Raw genomic sequence first — 13,920 nt, forward strand, 5'->3', positions numbered from 1 at the left:
GCATTATTGACTATTATTATCCATCCTTAGTCACCCTTGGGAAGGTGGTGGTGAGACACTGTTTGAAACCACTACAGTGCTTGTGGTTTGGTACACTCACAGTGCTGTTGGGGGAGAGTCCTGGATTTGGAACCAGCACCAGTGAAACACTAGTGATATAATTCCAAATCAGGACGGTGAGTGACTTGGAGGTGAACTTGTAGCGTTTCCATGTCTCTGCTGCTCTTGTCCTTCTATGTGGTAGTGATCAGGGATTTGGAAGGTGCTTTTGAAGATTACTTGATGAGTAACTCTGATTGTTATGACATCTCTTAGACCAGAAATGCACAGTTCCTTTTTAAATTCAGAAATTGCTTTCCATCACCTCTACTTTGGATAGCTGGCCTTGCCAATGGCTTCCAGATCCCATGAACACATGAAAAAACAAACTAATGCGAGAAACAATTGTAAATAATTCTGTGGTCCTGGAGTGCCATGGGACACCATGCAAGAGCTCAAGGCCCTTAAAATCTTCAAGTTAATGGATCACTATTGCCTCCTTCATCTCCTTCATTTCCTACAAATTGCAGTGCACTTTGATTTAGGTATATATTGCTGTTTCTTCATTGCCATTTTTAAATCCTGGTGTTCCTTGTATAATAGCACTGTGCAAGCCCTTCTATTACTTGTAACTGTTGAAGGATGTGAGTAACCACTATGTTCTGAAGGGCAACTAGGGATGGGTAGTAAATGATAACATTGCTTGCACTGTCCAAATTCCAAGAATAATAAAAAAAGGCTTATGTCCGTCCATATAACATAATAAGGCAAACCAAACCCAACGATAAATCCATTGTAAATAAAGAAAATATCTTTACTGCTGGAGTGATTAGAATGTGGAGCTCGCTACCACTTAAAGAGCTTGAGACAGATACTTTCAAAAGGAAAATAGATGTGCACATGAGAAAACAGGAGACAAGAAGATGATTGAGACAAGCAAGCGAAGTGGGAGAAGAACAACCTGGAAATTAACACTAGCACTGAATAAATGGGCCGTGTAAGCTGTTCCTGGAGAGAATGTTCTAGCCATTCTGTGTAATGTTCCTGGATGATATGATTTCTGCATTTACCATCAGCTTTCTCAGAATTATTGTTGGGAGCAAATTTTAAACAGATCATGGAACATTTTTGGCAGAAAGAAAGTCACAAAGCACACAATGCACTGTTTTTAAAGTTCAGGAAATTACTTCAATGACAGCCAAAATACTTTACCTAAACTATACTATAGCTTCTTGTCACCTCAGGCTTGCAGACTCTCTGTCCATTGTCATGCATTTTAGAATCTTTTATAGCCCCAAATTTCCCATCATCCACCACTTTTCATTGTAAAATAAAAGAAGTGTTGGTGAACAAAGAGACCTTTGAGTGCTGGTTCATAGTTCCTTGAAAGTGGAGTCGCAGGTAGATAGGATAGTGAAGAAGGCGTTTAGTATGCTCTTCTTTATTGGTCAGAGTATTGAGTACAGGAGTTTGGAGTCATGTAATGGCTGTACAGGTCATTGGTTGGGCCACTGTTGGAATATTGCGTGCAATTCTGGTCTCCTTTCTATTGGAAGGATGTTGTGAAACTTGAAAGGGTTCAGAAAAGATTTACAAGGATGTTGCCAGGGTTGGAGGATTTGAGGTATAGAGAGAGGCTGAAGACGCTAGGGCTGTTTTCCCTGGAGTGTCAAAGGCTGAGGGATGACCTTATAGAGGTTTATAAAATTATGAGGGGCATGGATAGGATAAATAGACAAAGTCTTTTCCCTGGGGTCGGGGAGTCCAGAACTAGATGGCATAGGTTTAGAGCATAGGTTTAGAGTGAGAGGGGAAAGATATAAAAGAGATCTAAGGGGCAACATTTTCACACAGAGGGTGGTGCATGTATGAAATGAGCTGGCAGAGGAAGCGGTGGAGGCTGGTACAATTGCAACACTTAAAAGGCATTTGGATGGGTATATGAATAGGAAAGGTTTGGAGAGATATGGGCCAGGTGGGACTAGATTGGGTTGGGATATCTGGTCGGCATGGACGAGTTAGACCGAAGGGTCGGCATGGACGGGTTGGACCAAAGGGTCTGTTTCCATGCTGTACATCTCCATGACTCTATGGCTGAAGTATTTGCAATAATCTTCAGCCAGAAATGCTGAGTGGACGATTCATCTCAATTACCTCTGGAGGTCCCCAGTGAAATAACTCCAGAGAGGCCAGTAACTGTCACCTAGTCACCCTCTATTTACATGGGGAGAGTCCTTGACACAGATCCAGCTCCCTCAGAGCTAACTCTCAGAGTGAACAGGATGTCTGACACACTTGTTCTTATCAGTCTGCCAGAGCTTCCTGATTGGACCAGATTAACAGCACCAATCAGGGAATTCATATTTTAAGAGGTCCACCTGACTGACCTCATTACAATCACTACATCCCTCCCACCCTGTGTCCGAGGCCATAGGCTGGTTCTGTTTTATTTTTGTAACTCCTCCTGGGCATTTTAGCACCAGGTTAGGTTCTTCCAGCTCTGCCTCTGATACGGGTGTCTCTTATTGTGCAGTAGCTCGCCTCTTGCGCCCAAAGCATCTTGGAAGAAATTTATTCTCATCTTCAGAAAGCAAAGGTTTCAAAGCGATGACATCCGCTATGTCCATCTCAGATTCTGAGGTGTCTTCAACAGAGAGGGTGAACCCATGGGTTCTGGAGCAATCAGAAAGGCTGTTGAGGAGTCCGGCATGTTTTGCTCCAGCCCCGTATTCAAGTCTGGAGCTTTCACATGTCCATGTGCTTGTCCAGGACCATCACACCTATCCAAACGTTATATGTCATTGGACCTGACCTTGCATTGATCATGCCTCTTACCCATGCAGGGCCATTCCCCTGGTTCCTACACCAAACTTCAACCCCTTAAACTACACTGTCACTCTCATTTAGCAGAGACTTGTGTCTGCCATTGGCATTCCTGATGGCATTTCCGGGAAGATCAGATTTAACCTGGTTTGGAGTCTTTTCCCCATTGGCAACTCTGCTGCCGCTATCCCTGTAGTTTGATGAGGGGTGCTCCTATTATCCAATAGGAACCGCGACAGTTTAATATGTAATGAAGTTGTGGGCTATATCTTTAAGCCTACTTTCAAAGTTTGGACTGCTCTTTCTGCCAGACAATTGGTTGATGGATGGTATGGAGATGTCCTGATTTATTGAATATCATTCGACTTTAGGAAATATTCACATTTCCTGCTGGTAAAATTATGCACCCATTATCTGTGACCAACACTTCTCAGAGGCTGTGTATTGCAAACGATGCACATGGTTCTTCTGTCGTCATCACCATGTTTTACGAGTGAATTCTATGCATGCCCAGCCACTTTGAGTGGTTCGTCCACAATGACTAACTACATTGAGTCCCTGAAAGAACTTGCACAGTCAACGTGCAATTGAGTCCTGGGATTATGTGGCCATTCCGATGAATGTGTGGGAGCTGTTGGCAGTAAGTTTTGTCCTTGTTGGCACCCTGGACACTGCCCCATCAATGCAGCTACGTCTGCATGCAATCCTGGCCACTAGACATAATTTCTTGCCAACATCTTCAATTTGGAAACCCCTGGATGATCCTGGTGGAGTTCAATCAATATCTGGCAGTGACATTTGCTCAGAACAATTACTCTTGCTCCCCGTGATAAAATGCTGTCCTCTACTGTAAGCTCGTCTCTCTGGATCCAAAAAGGTTTAAATTCTGATTCGTTTTCCCAATCACCATCAGCTATTTCAGTTTTGACAGGACTAGATCTTTATGCTTCCAGAGTCGGATGTTGTCAGCTGTGACTGGAAGTTTAAAACCATTATGGGCTCTTCCAGTTGCGGTACCACCGGGGGTGTAGCTGCCAGTGGGAGGCGGCTCAATATGTCTGCATTTGCGGCTTGGCCTCCCAATGGTGTTCTAACTTGTAATTATACTCACTTAGCATTAGAGCCCACTGCTGAATTCAGCCTGAAGCTGTGGGCAGCACTACCTTGTCCTCTTTCAGTTGATCTAACGGGGGTTTATGATCCATTATTATTACAAATTTACATCTGCAAAAGTATTGGTGGAACTTCCTGACTCCAAATATGACCACCAAACCTTCCTTCTCTATCTGGGCGTATTTACACTCTGCATTAGCCAAAGTACTGGATGCATATGCTATTGAGCCACCTATGAGCTAATACTAGCCCGACGCAGAACAGAGAGGCATGTCATGTCAATACCAGATCTCCCCTGGGATTATAGTATGCTAGTACCTCAGAGGATGATAGCTGCTTCTTCACTTCCCTGAAAGCTATAGCTTCGCTACATGACCATTTCCAAGGCTGAACTGTTTTTAAGAGTGAATGCAAAAGTGCCAGGATGGAGGCCAGGTTAAGTATGAACAGTCCATAATAATTCACCAGCCCAAGGAAAGATCTAAACTCCAGTACAGAAATGGGAGTCGGGCATCTTTGATTGTCCTCACTTTATCTTCCAGTGGGTGTAACTGAGTCTTGTTGACTCTGTAGCCTGGAACACATTATTTCCTTTGAAGCCGTACGCCCGCCTGAGAGAAACATCTAAGGACTATATCCAAATTCTCTAAATGCTCATTATTGGTCTTCCCTGTTATTAGCATGTCATTTGGATTATTAGTGAACTTGTAGGATTTCTCCATCGTCTACTGAAAAATTGAACAGGCTGATGATATTCCTGAAGAAGGGCTTATGCCCGAAACGTCGATTCTCCTTCTCCTTTGATGCTGCCTAACCTGCTGCACTTTTCCAGCAACACATTTTTAAGCTCTGATACCCAGCATCTGCAGTCCTCACTTTCTCCACAGGCTGATGATACTCCAGATGGCAATCTCATAAATTGGTTCAACCCATATGGGTATTAATTGTAGCATATCTCTGGGAATCCTCATCTAACCACAATTGCAAGTAAGGATGGTACATGTCCAGCTTCATGAAGGACAGCTCCTTTGTCAGCTTTGCGTATAAATCCCCTCTGTAAGGGATTGGATATTTATCTGCAAAAAGTGATTTACCATTTGTTTAAAATTCCCACAAAGGCAGACCAACCCATCAGGCTTTGCATTTGGTACAACCAAGGTTTCCCATTCCACAGACAGGACTGGTTTGATGATTCCTTTGCTTTCAGCCTTCTGATTTCTGCCTCTACTTATTGGCATGGCATGGGCCTTGCAGAATTGTGGAATTGCTTCCTGATCAATGGGTAAGGTAGCCTTGGCATCTTTGATGAGATTATATTAGATTCTCTACAGTGTGGAAACAGGCCCTTCACCCCAACAAGTCCTCCGAAGAGTAACCCACCCAGACCTATTCTCCTCCCCTATATTTACCCCTGACTAATGCACCTAACACTATGGGCAATTTAGCGTGGCCAATTTACCTGACCTGCACATCTTTGGACTGTGGGAGGAAACCCACGCAGACATGGGGATAATGTGCAAACTCCACGCAAACAGTGACCGGGGCAGGAATTGAACCCGGGTTCCTGGTGCTGTGAGGCAGCAGTGCTAACCACTGAGCCACCGTGCCACCCCAGTCGCTAAACCCTCCTGAAAAACCTTGAGTATTTAATTTGGACTTCACTTAGGTAGCCATTTTCTAATCAAAAAATATTGAGCCAGTCCAGATGAATTTTTCTCAACCAACTCCATTCCATCAAACTTGGGCCTGAATCTTTTACTACAATCACTGGTAACTGAAGTACAACCAAAGTCATACCCTTAATCCGTAAAGGTTTCCCATTGTAGATTCTCAGTCTATCTGAGATGTTGTGGAAACTTAAGTGTTGGCGTCCAGAGCAAATTTTGTTAAGGACTGGGTCTGCGATCACTGAAATGGCCACGCTGGTTTTGATCTCCATCAACCAATTTAACCAGACACTTATTTTGATTGGTTCTGATTTGGATGTTGCCAAGCAACCTAACTGTTCCAAGCCAGATGTAGATGGACTTTCCAGAGTGTACAACCCCTCAGATACTGGCCTATGAGTTAGAAAAGTACAGCACATTACAGACCCTTCAGTCCTTGGTGAGTTCTCTTATTCAATTTAGGTCTAGTGGGACTCGGTTGTTGTCTTGAGTTTGCGTATTGGTTGCAAGCAACAATGGCCTAGATCCTGAAGAAAGTTTTAATCATTTGATTGAGGCTTGGCTTTGTTTTGGGGTTTTGCTATGGACTGACCTAAGGTCTCTTTCTTCATTGTCCTCGGTGAGGCTATGCAATTCCCTTCACTCAAGTGGTGCTCTCCCAGCTCAGTTGGACTGGCGAGGATGTCCACTTCCATCAGAATACCCTGCAACTCATATGCTCCATTTGCCACATTTTCCAATGATAAAGCCAGTTATAGTGCCTGTTTGAAGTCCAGTTGGGCTTCAACTATTAGTGCTTTTGCATGGTTACATCATTAATCCCAAATATCAAATAGTCCAGCATCTCATTAAGAGTTAACCAAAATCACATGCCTCTGCCAGTCACCTTAACCTAGTCAAAAATCCTGCAATGGATTTCTCTGGTTCTTGAGAAAACGGATAGCGTATGAGAATTAGAGGAGGTTTGGGATCGTAATATTCACAAGAAGTGCAAAACCATGCTCATACCTCCTCCCTCACCTCTATCCAAGGCTCCAAAGCATCCTTCCACATCTGTCAGAAATTTATCTGTACTTCCACACATGTCATCTACTGCATCTGTTGCACCCGATATGGTCTCCTCTACATTGGGAAGACAGGGCAGCAACTTGCAGATCACTTCTTAGAACATCTCTGGGACACCTGCACTAACCAATCCCACCACCCTGTGGATCAAAGCTTTAACTACCCCTCCCACTTCGCCAAAGACATGCAAGTCCTGGGCCTTCTCCATCGCCAAACCCTAACCAGTCAATGCCTGGAGGAAGAATGCCTCATCGTCCGCCTTGGGATCCTCCAACTACACAGGATCAATGTGGATTTCACCAGGTTCCTCATTTCCCCTCCCCTCACCTTATCCCAGTGCCAACCTTCCAACTCAGCACCGCCCTCTGGAGCGGTCCTACCGGTCCATCTTCCTTCCCACCTATCTGCTCCACCCTCCTCTCCAACCTATCACTTTCACCCCCACCTTCATATACCCATCGCTTTCCCAACGCTCCCATTTATCTTTCAGCCCACTTGGCTCACAAGCCTCATTCCTGATGAAGGGCTTATGCTCGAAATGTCGACGCTCCTTCTCGGATGCTGCCTGACTGGCTGTGCCTTTCCAGCACCACACTCTTTGACTTTGTTGTGCTTTGGGCCAAGCTGTTCCAGTATGGCTGAACCACAGGCATCTACTGAGCACTGTGAAAAATCTGTGTAGATGTGATGGGCTGAATGGCCTTTTTATGCACTGGAGAGATTCTACCTCCATCGAACAAATTCACTTATAAAAAATCTGATTTTTTTCTAATTTACAGTTGGTGTCCAATGTATCACTTCAATGATACAAATAAGGTTTCCTTGTAAATTCACATTGCAAGAAGTTTGTGATAGTCTTACACAGCACTTATCTTGAGGACAGCATGCTGTGCTTCTTGCCTGATACCTGAATGACAAAATTGGAATAGTTTTTCTTTAGCACATTCCAAACAGTATCGAGATATCTGTTTGTCAGCACTTCTCATGAAGTGTTTGTTAAATTGCTTCATTTGTCCTTTTGAAGGATTGGACCGCTTGTAAACCCCCACCGCCATCCAGTGGAGGAAGAAGGAACTGTAAGAGTGGAAAAAACAACAAGAATTTGTAATCCAGTACATTTAACATAAACGTCCCAAGCTACATCCCTCGAGCATTATAAAGCAAATTGTAAAACTGAAACACAAACGGACATATTAGGTTAGATAACCAAAACCTTTGTCAAAGAAGAATAAAGGGTGAAATAAGGGGAAGGAGGTGAAATCGTTTAGGGACACAATTCCTCAGATTAGTGGCCAAGCAACTAAGCACACAGCCATCAATGGCAGAGCATTTAAAATCATGGATTTCTTTTTGTTTCAAAAAATATACTTTATTTATAAAAAATCTTTATATACATACATATTCACTAGAACAGTTTGGTTTTGTGCAGTGGAGAATATGGAGAACAAAGAAAAATTGAATTTTGGTTTTCCTGACAGTTCCAACAAACAAACCCGAAGCATTTCTTACTCATGCAAAATACTATTTATATATCTGAGACACCGGGACGGTCTGGTAACTGAATGGACTCCCTTTGTATTTTGGCTGAATGGGATGCACCTGAGGATTATGCTGTAAAACACCGGAGAGACAGGTCCTGGTAGAGGGACAGTTTTGGGGGTGGGTGAAGCGGTCTGTGGAATGGGGAGAGGACTCTTGTCCAAAGAAATGGGCACAGAGGTGAAGGCGACAGAAGAAGAGATCAACATCTTCAGCTTCAGTATCTGGGCTAAAGTTAAGCTGTTCAGTTATACAGAGCAACATATTTCCATCAGCACGTCATGCTTCAAGTGATCCAATCTTTGTACCATTGCATATCATTGTATGGCCCAGTGATGATATCATGAGCATGTTTCTTAAAGGTACAGGCAATCCCTGAGTTGTGAAAGGGTTTTGTTCTTGAGGCCAGTCACAAAACAGTTTGTACGCAATTTGGAACACATGCAGGACAATATAAAATAGCTGAAAATGTGTTGCTGGAAAAGCGCAGCAGGTCAGGCAGCATCCAGGGAACAGGAGAATCGACGTTTCGGGCATAAGCCCTTCTTCCTGAAGGGCTTCTCCCTGTTCCCTGGATGCTGCCAGACCTGCTGCGCTTTTCCAGCAACACATTTTCAGCTCTGATCTCCAGCATCTGCAGACCTCACTTTCTCCTCAATATAAAATAGCTGTTCATTAGTACAGGAGACATTGATATGTTGGATCTTTAAAATTACACCTCTGTATGAGATCGAATTCATAAGTACAAGAGTTCTTAAGTTAAACATCTGAAAATTGGGGACCCCTGCGTATTGATACACTCATCATGAGACAAAGCACAACATCCTCCATTTTCTAAAGACAAAAATTAAAATTCAAGCAGATATACACATCTGTACATAGACAAGTTCTGTCAATTCGATAAAACAGTGCTTAGAAGACTAACAACTCGAATTTCAGTCTTGTGCTACAAATGTTAGATGACCCATCCTGATATGATGATTGCATACCCATCTGGAGAGGTATGTGGTATTCTCTGTTGAACTTGTTTGACAACTTTGTTATCTTGCTGCCACTCAACGTCATTGCACAGTCAGCATTGTTGGAATGTTCTTCCTCACTGTCTTCACATACTGGTCTGAGCTGGCTTTTGTTCATTTGCAACGTGATCAGTAATGTCACACAATCTGGGCTGGTTGCATATTTTAGAAAATTCTTTTTATAGTACAATTCTTTGATCAAGCACAGTAGAATGGTAATGTCATATGGATCACTTGTCATGGAGTCATAGAGCTGTAGAGCATGGAAATAGATCCAACATATCCATGCCAACCAGGTATCCTAGATAAATCTAATCCCATTTGCCAGTATTTGGTCCATATCCCTCTCAACCCTTTCGATTCAGATACCCATCCAGGTGCCTTTTAAATGTTGAAATTTTACCAGCCTCCACCATTTCCTCTGGCAGCTCATTCCATACACACACTACCTTCTGTGTAAAAAAGTTACCCCTAAGGTCTCTTTTATATCTTCTCCCTCTCACCTTAAACCTATGCCCTCTAGTTCAGGACTCCCTTGCCCAAGGAAAAGACCTTGCCTATTTACCCGACCCATGCCCGTCATAATTTTATAAGCTTCTATAAGGCCACCCCCCAGCCTCCAATTCTCCAGGGAAAATAGCCCCAGTCTATTCAGCTTCTCCCTACATCTCAAATCCTCCAACCCTGGTAACACCCTCATAAATCTTTTGTGAACCCTTTCAGGGTTCACAACATCGTTCCTAGAGGGAAACTAGAATTGCACGCAATATTCCGAAAGTGGCCTAACCAATCTCCTGCACAGCCACAACATGACCTCTTTGAGGCATGGTTTGCTGGTGTACAGTCTTTGACAGTCTTGTTGACAGTCTTTTGTCAAATGTTATCCATTCTGGGATACAGAGTAAGCTGAAAATAGTGCTCATTATGTCAGTGACAGTCATGTTTTTTGCATTGCTGAGTTGTTGAACAATGGTCAATTGTGTCAAGTAATCATGTACAAGGACAAGATCTTTCCTTTGTGCTGGGAAAAGATATGGTGGTACTTTTGTCCAAGGAGTGGATGGAACATCTCGTGGATACAGAGTCTTCCTCTGCTGCTGGGGTTAATACCTTTGGCATGTCTCACATGCATTCATGTGGAATATCCTGATAGATCCCCGGAAAGTACACAGACACATCTGCCAGCTTTCTTGTGTGTTCAATACCCATGTGTCCCTGTGTAGCATGGACATGATATCTTGATGTAACCATTTCAGTATCAACACTAACTTGCTTCAAAAATGATTTGTCTTGATGTACTAATTTTGTTTTTGTATGGTCAAAATAAATACATTCTCTTTGGTATTTCTTTAATACTGTCAGGTTAACCCTAGATTATGATTTATTATAAGATATATAGAGTCATAGTCATACGGATGTACAGCACAGAAACAAATCCTTCGGTCCAACTTGTCTATGCCGACCAGATAGCCCAACCCAATTTGGTCCCACCTGCTAGCACCCAGCCCATATCCCTCCAAACCCTTCCTGTTCATATACCCATCCAAATGCCTTTTAAATGTTGCAATTGTACCAGCCTCCACCACATCCTCTGGCAGCTCATTCCAGACACGTACCACCCTCTACGTGAGAAAGTTACCCCTTAGGTCTCTTTTATATTTTCCCCTCTCACCCTAAACCTATACCCTCTAGTTCTGGACGACCCCACCCCAGGGAAAAGACTTTATCTTTTTACCCTATCCGTGCCGCTCATAATTTTGTAAACCTCTATAAGGTCACCCCTCAGCCTCTGACACTCCAGGGAAGACAGCCCCAGCCTGTTCAACCTCTTCCTATAGCTCAAATCCACCAACTCTGGCTAAAAATCACACAACACCAGGTTATAGTCCAACAGGTTTAACTGGAAGCACTAGCTTTCAGAGCGCTGCTCCTTCATCAGGTGGTTGTGGAGTACACAATTGTAAGGCACATAATTTATAGCAAAAGTTTACAGTGTGATGTAACTGAAATTACACATTGAAAAATACCTTGATTGTTTGTTAAGCTGTTAGAATGACCACATTAATTTCACTTCTTTCATATGTAAATCACAAAACTTTCTTTAAAAGTTATATTTTCAGGTTAACTTTAACAATTGGTGTCAGCCCAGCCAATATGGTGAAGGTGTTGGCCCCCTGTGTGCTGTTGTCTGTGCCATAATGTTTAGACTGATTCTAATCTTTTTTTTTCAAGGTGCCAGTAGCGATCCCAATGAGCCCACTGACGAACTGGAACAGTCATCACAGGGATCTGTAGAGGAGCAACCAAAGAAAGAGTCAACTTGGACCCCACTGGAGGGCCGCTGCCCTGGGCTTTTCATGTATGCTCAAACTATTAGGAAATATGTAAATGCCAGGTTCATCAGCTGTCCCCACAAGGTAGAGCAAAACATCACCCATTCACAACGCAACGCCATCCATGCTCTCAAAACCAATCAAAGCATTGTCATCAAACCAGCAGATAAAGGAGGAGCCATTGTCATTCAGAATAGAACAGATTACTGCAAGGAAGTGTACCGACAACTGAACAACCAGGAACACTACAGGCAACTACCAGCTGATCCGACCAAAGAGCACACCTGTGAACTAAACACATTGATCAGGACTTTGGATCCAGTCCTTCAGAGTTCCCTACGCGCCCTCATTCCACGTACTTCTCACTTAGGCGACTTCTACTGTCTTCCAAAGATACACAAGGTCAATTCACCAGCCAATCGTATCAGGCAAAGGGACCCTGTGTGAGAACTTCTCTGACTATGTCAAAGACACCTTGAAACCCATTGTACAGGGACTCCCCAGCTTCTGTCGCGACACTATGGATTCCTTACAGAAACTCAGCACCCATGGACCAGTCGAACCGGGAACATTCCTCGTCACAATGGACGTTTCAGCACTCTACACCAGCATTCCCCACAATGACGGCATCAAGACAACAGCCTCAATACTCAACACCAACAACTTCCAATCTCCGAACACCAATCTCTGAACACCATCCTACAACTCATCTGCTTTATCCTCGATCATAACGTCTTCACCTTTGACAACCAGTTCTTCATCTAGACACGTGGAACAGTCATGGGGACCAAATTTTCTTTCTTGAAGAAGGGCTCATGCCCAAAATGTCAATTCTCCTGCTCCTTAGATGCTGCCTGACCTGCTGCGCTTTTCCAGCAACACATTTTCATCTCAGGACCAAATTTTCACCCCAGTATGCCAACATCTTCATGCACAGGTTCGAACAAGGCTTCTTCTCCACGCAGGACCTCCAACCAACACTATATACCAGGTACATTGACGACATTTTCTTCCTCTGGACCCATGGCGAGAAGTCACTGATAAAACTACACAGTGATATCAACAAGTTTCATCCCACCATCAAACTCACCATGGACTACTCTCGACTATCTGTCTCATTCTTGGACACATGCGTCTCCATCAAGGATGGGCATCTCAGCACCACACTCTAACGCAAACCCACAGATAACCTCACAATGCTACACTTCTCCAGCTTCCACCCAAAACATATTTAAATAGCCATCCCCTATGGACAAGCCCTACGTGTACACCAGATCTGCTCAGATGAGGAAGAACATGACGGGCACCTGAAAGTACTCAGGGATGCCCTCATAAGTACGGGGTACAATGCCCAACTCATCGACCACCAGTTCCATCATGTCACAGCAAGGAACCGTAATAACCTCCTCAGGCAACAGACACATGCTGGGACCGACAGGGTACCCTTCGTTGTTCAGTATTTCCCAGAAGCTGAAGTACTACGCTATGTTCTTTGTGACCTGCAACACATCATCAATGAAGATGAGCACCTCGCCAAGACCTTCCCCACACTTTCACTGCTCACCTTTAAACAACCACCAAACTTCAAACAGATCGTTGTTCGTAGCAAGCTGCCCAGCTTTCAGGACAACTCCTTAGAGCCCTGTCACGGTAGGTGCTGCAAGACATGCATGGGGACACCTCCCCCACCATGTATGTGGCAGGTACTCATGTGATTCAGCCTACGCTGTCTGTCTCATACGCTGCAGGCAAGAATGCCCTGAGGCATGGTACATTGGTGAAACCGAGCAGAGGCTGAATGGGCACCGCACAACAATCAACAGACAGGGGTGTTCTCTCCCAGTTGGAGAACACTTAAACGGTCCAGGACATTCGACCTCGAACCTTCGGGTGACCATCCTCCAAGGTGGACTTCAGGACAGGCAGCAGCGAAAAGTGGCCGAGCAGAAGCTGATAGCTAAGTTCAGTACTCATAGGGAGGGCCTCAACCGGGACCTTGGGTTTGTGTCACATTACAGGTGACCACCATTGCACTATACACACACACAGGCACTCCTACATGCACACACTCCCAAACTCACACATGGACCCTCTCACAGACTTAGACCCTTTTACACACACACACACATACACTCTCTCTCACAGACACTCACAACACCCCACCACACACACACATGCACACATACACATACATTTGTGGGGTGAATTTGTATTTAGACAGAGTTACATTGTACTTTGCTGAAAAACTGTATGAATCCATGTAAGACTCTTAGCTCATTTTTTTAGATTAGAACCAGTCTAAACGTTATGGCGCAGACAACA

Source organism: Chiloscyllium plagiosum, chromosome 24 (assembly GCF_004010195.1).
Source record: "Chiloscyllium plagiosum isolate BGI_BamShark_2017 chromosome 24, ASM401019v2, whole genome shotgun sequence".
NCBI lineage: Eukaryota > Metazoa > Chordata > Chondrichthyes > Orectolobiformes > Hemiscylliidae > Chiloscyllium > Chiloscyllium plagiosum.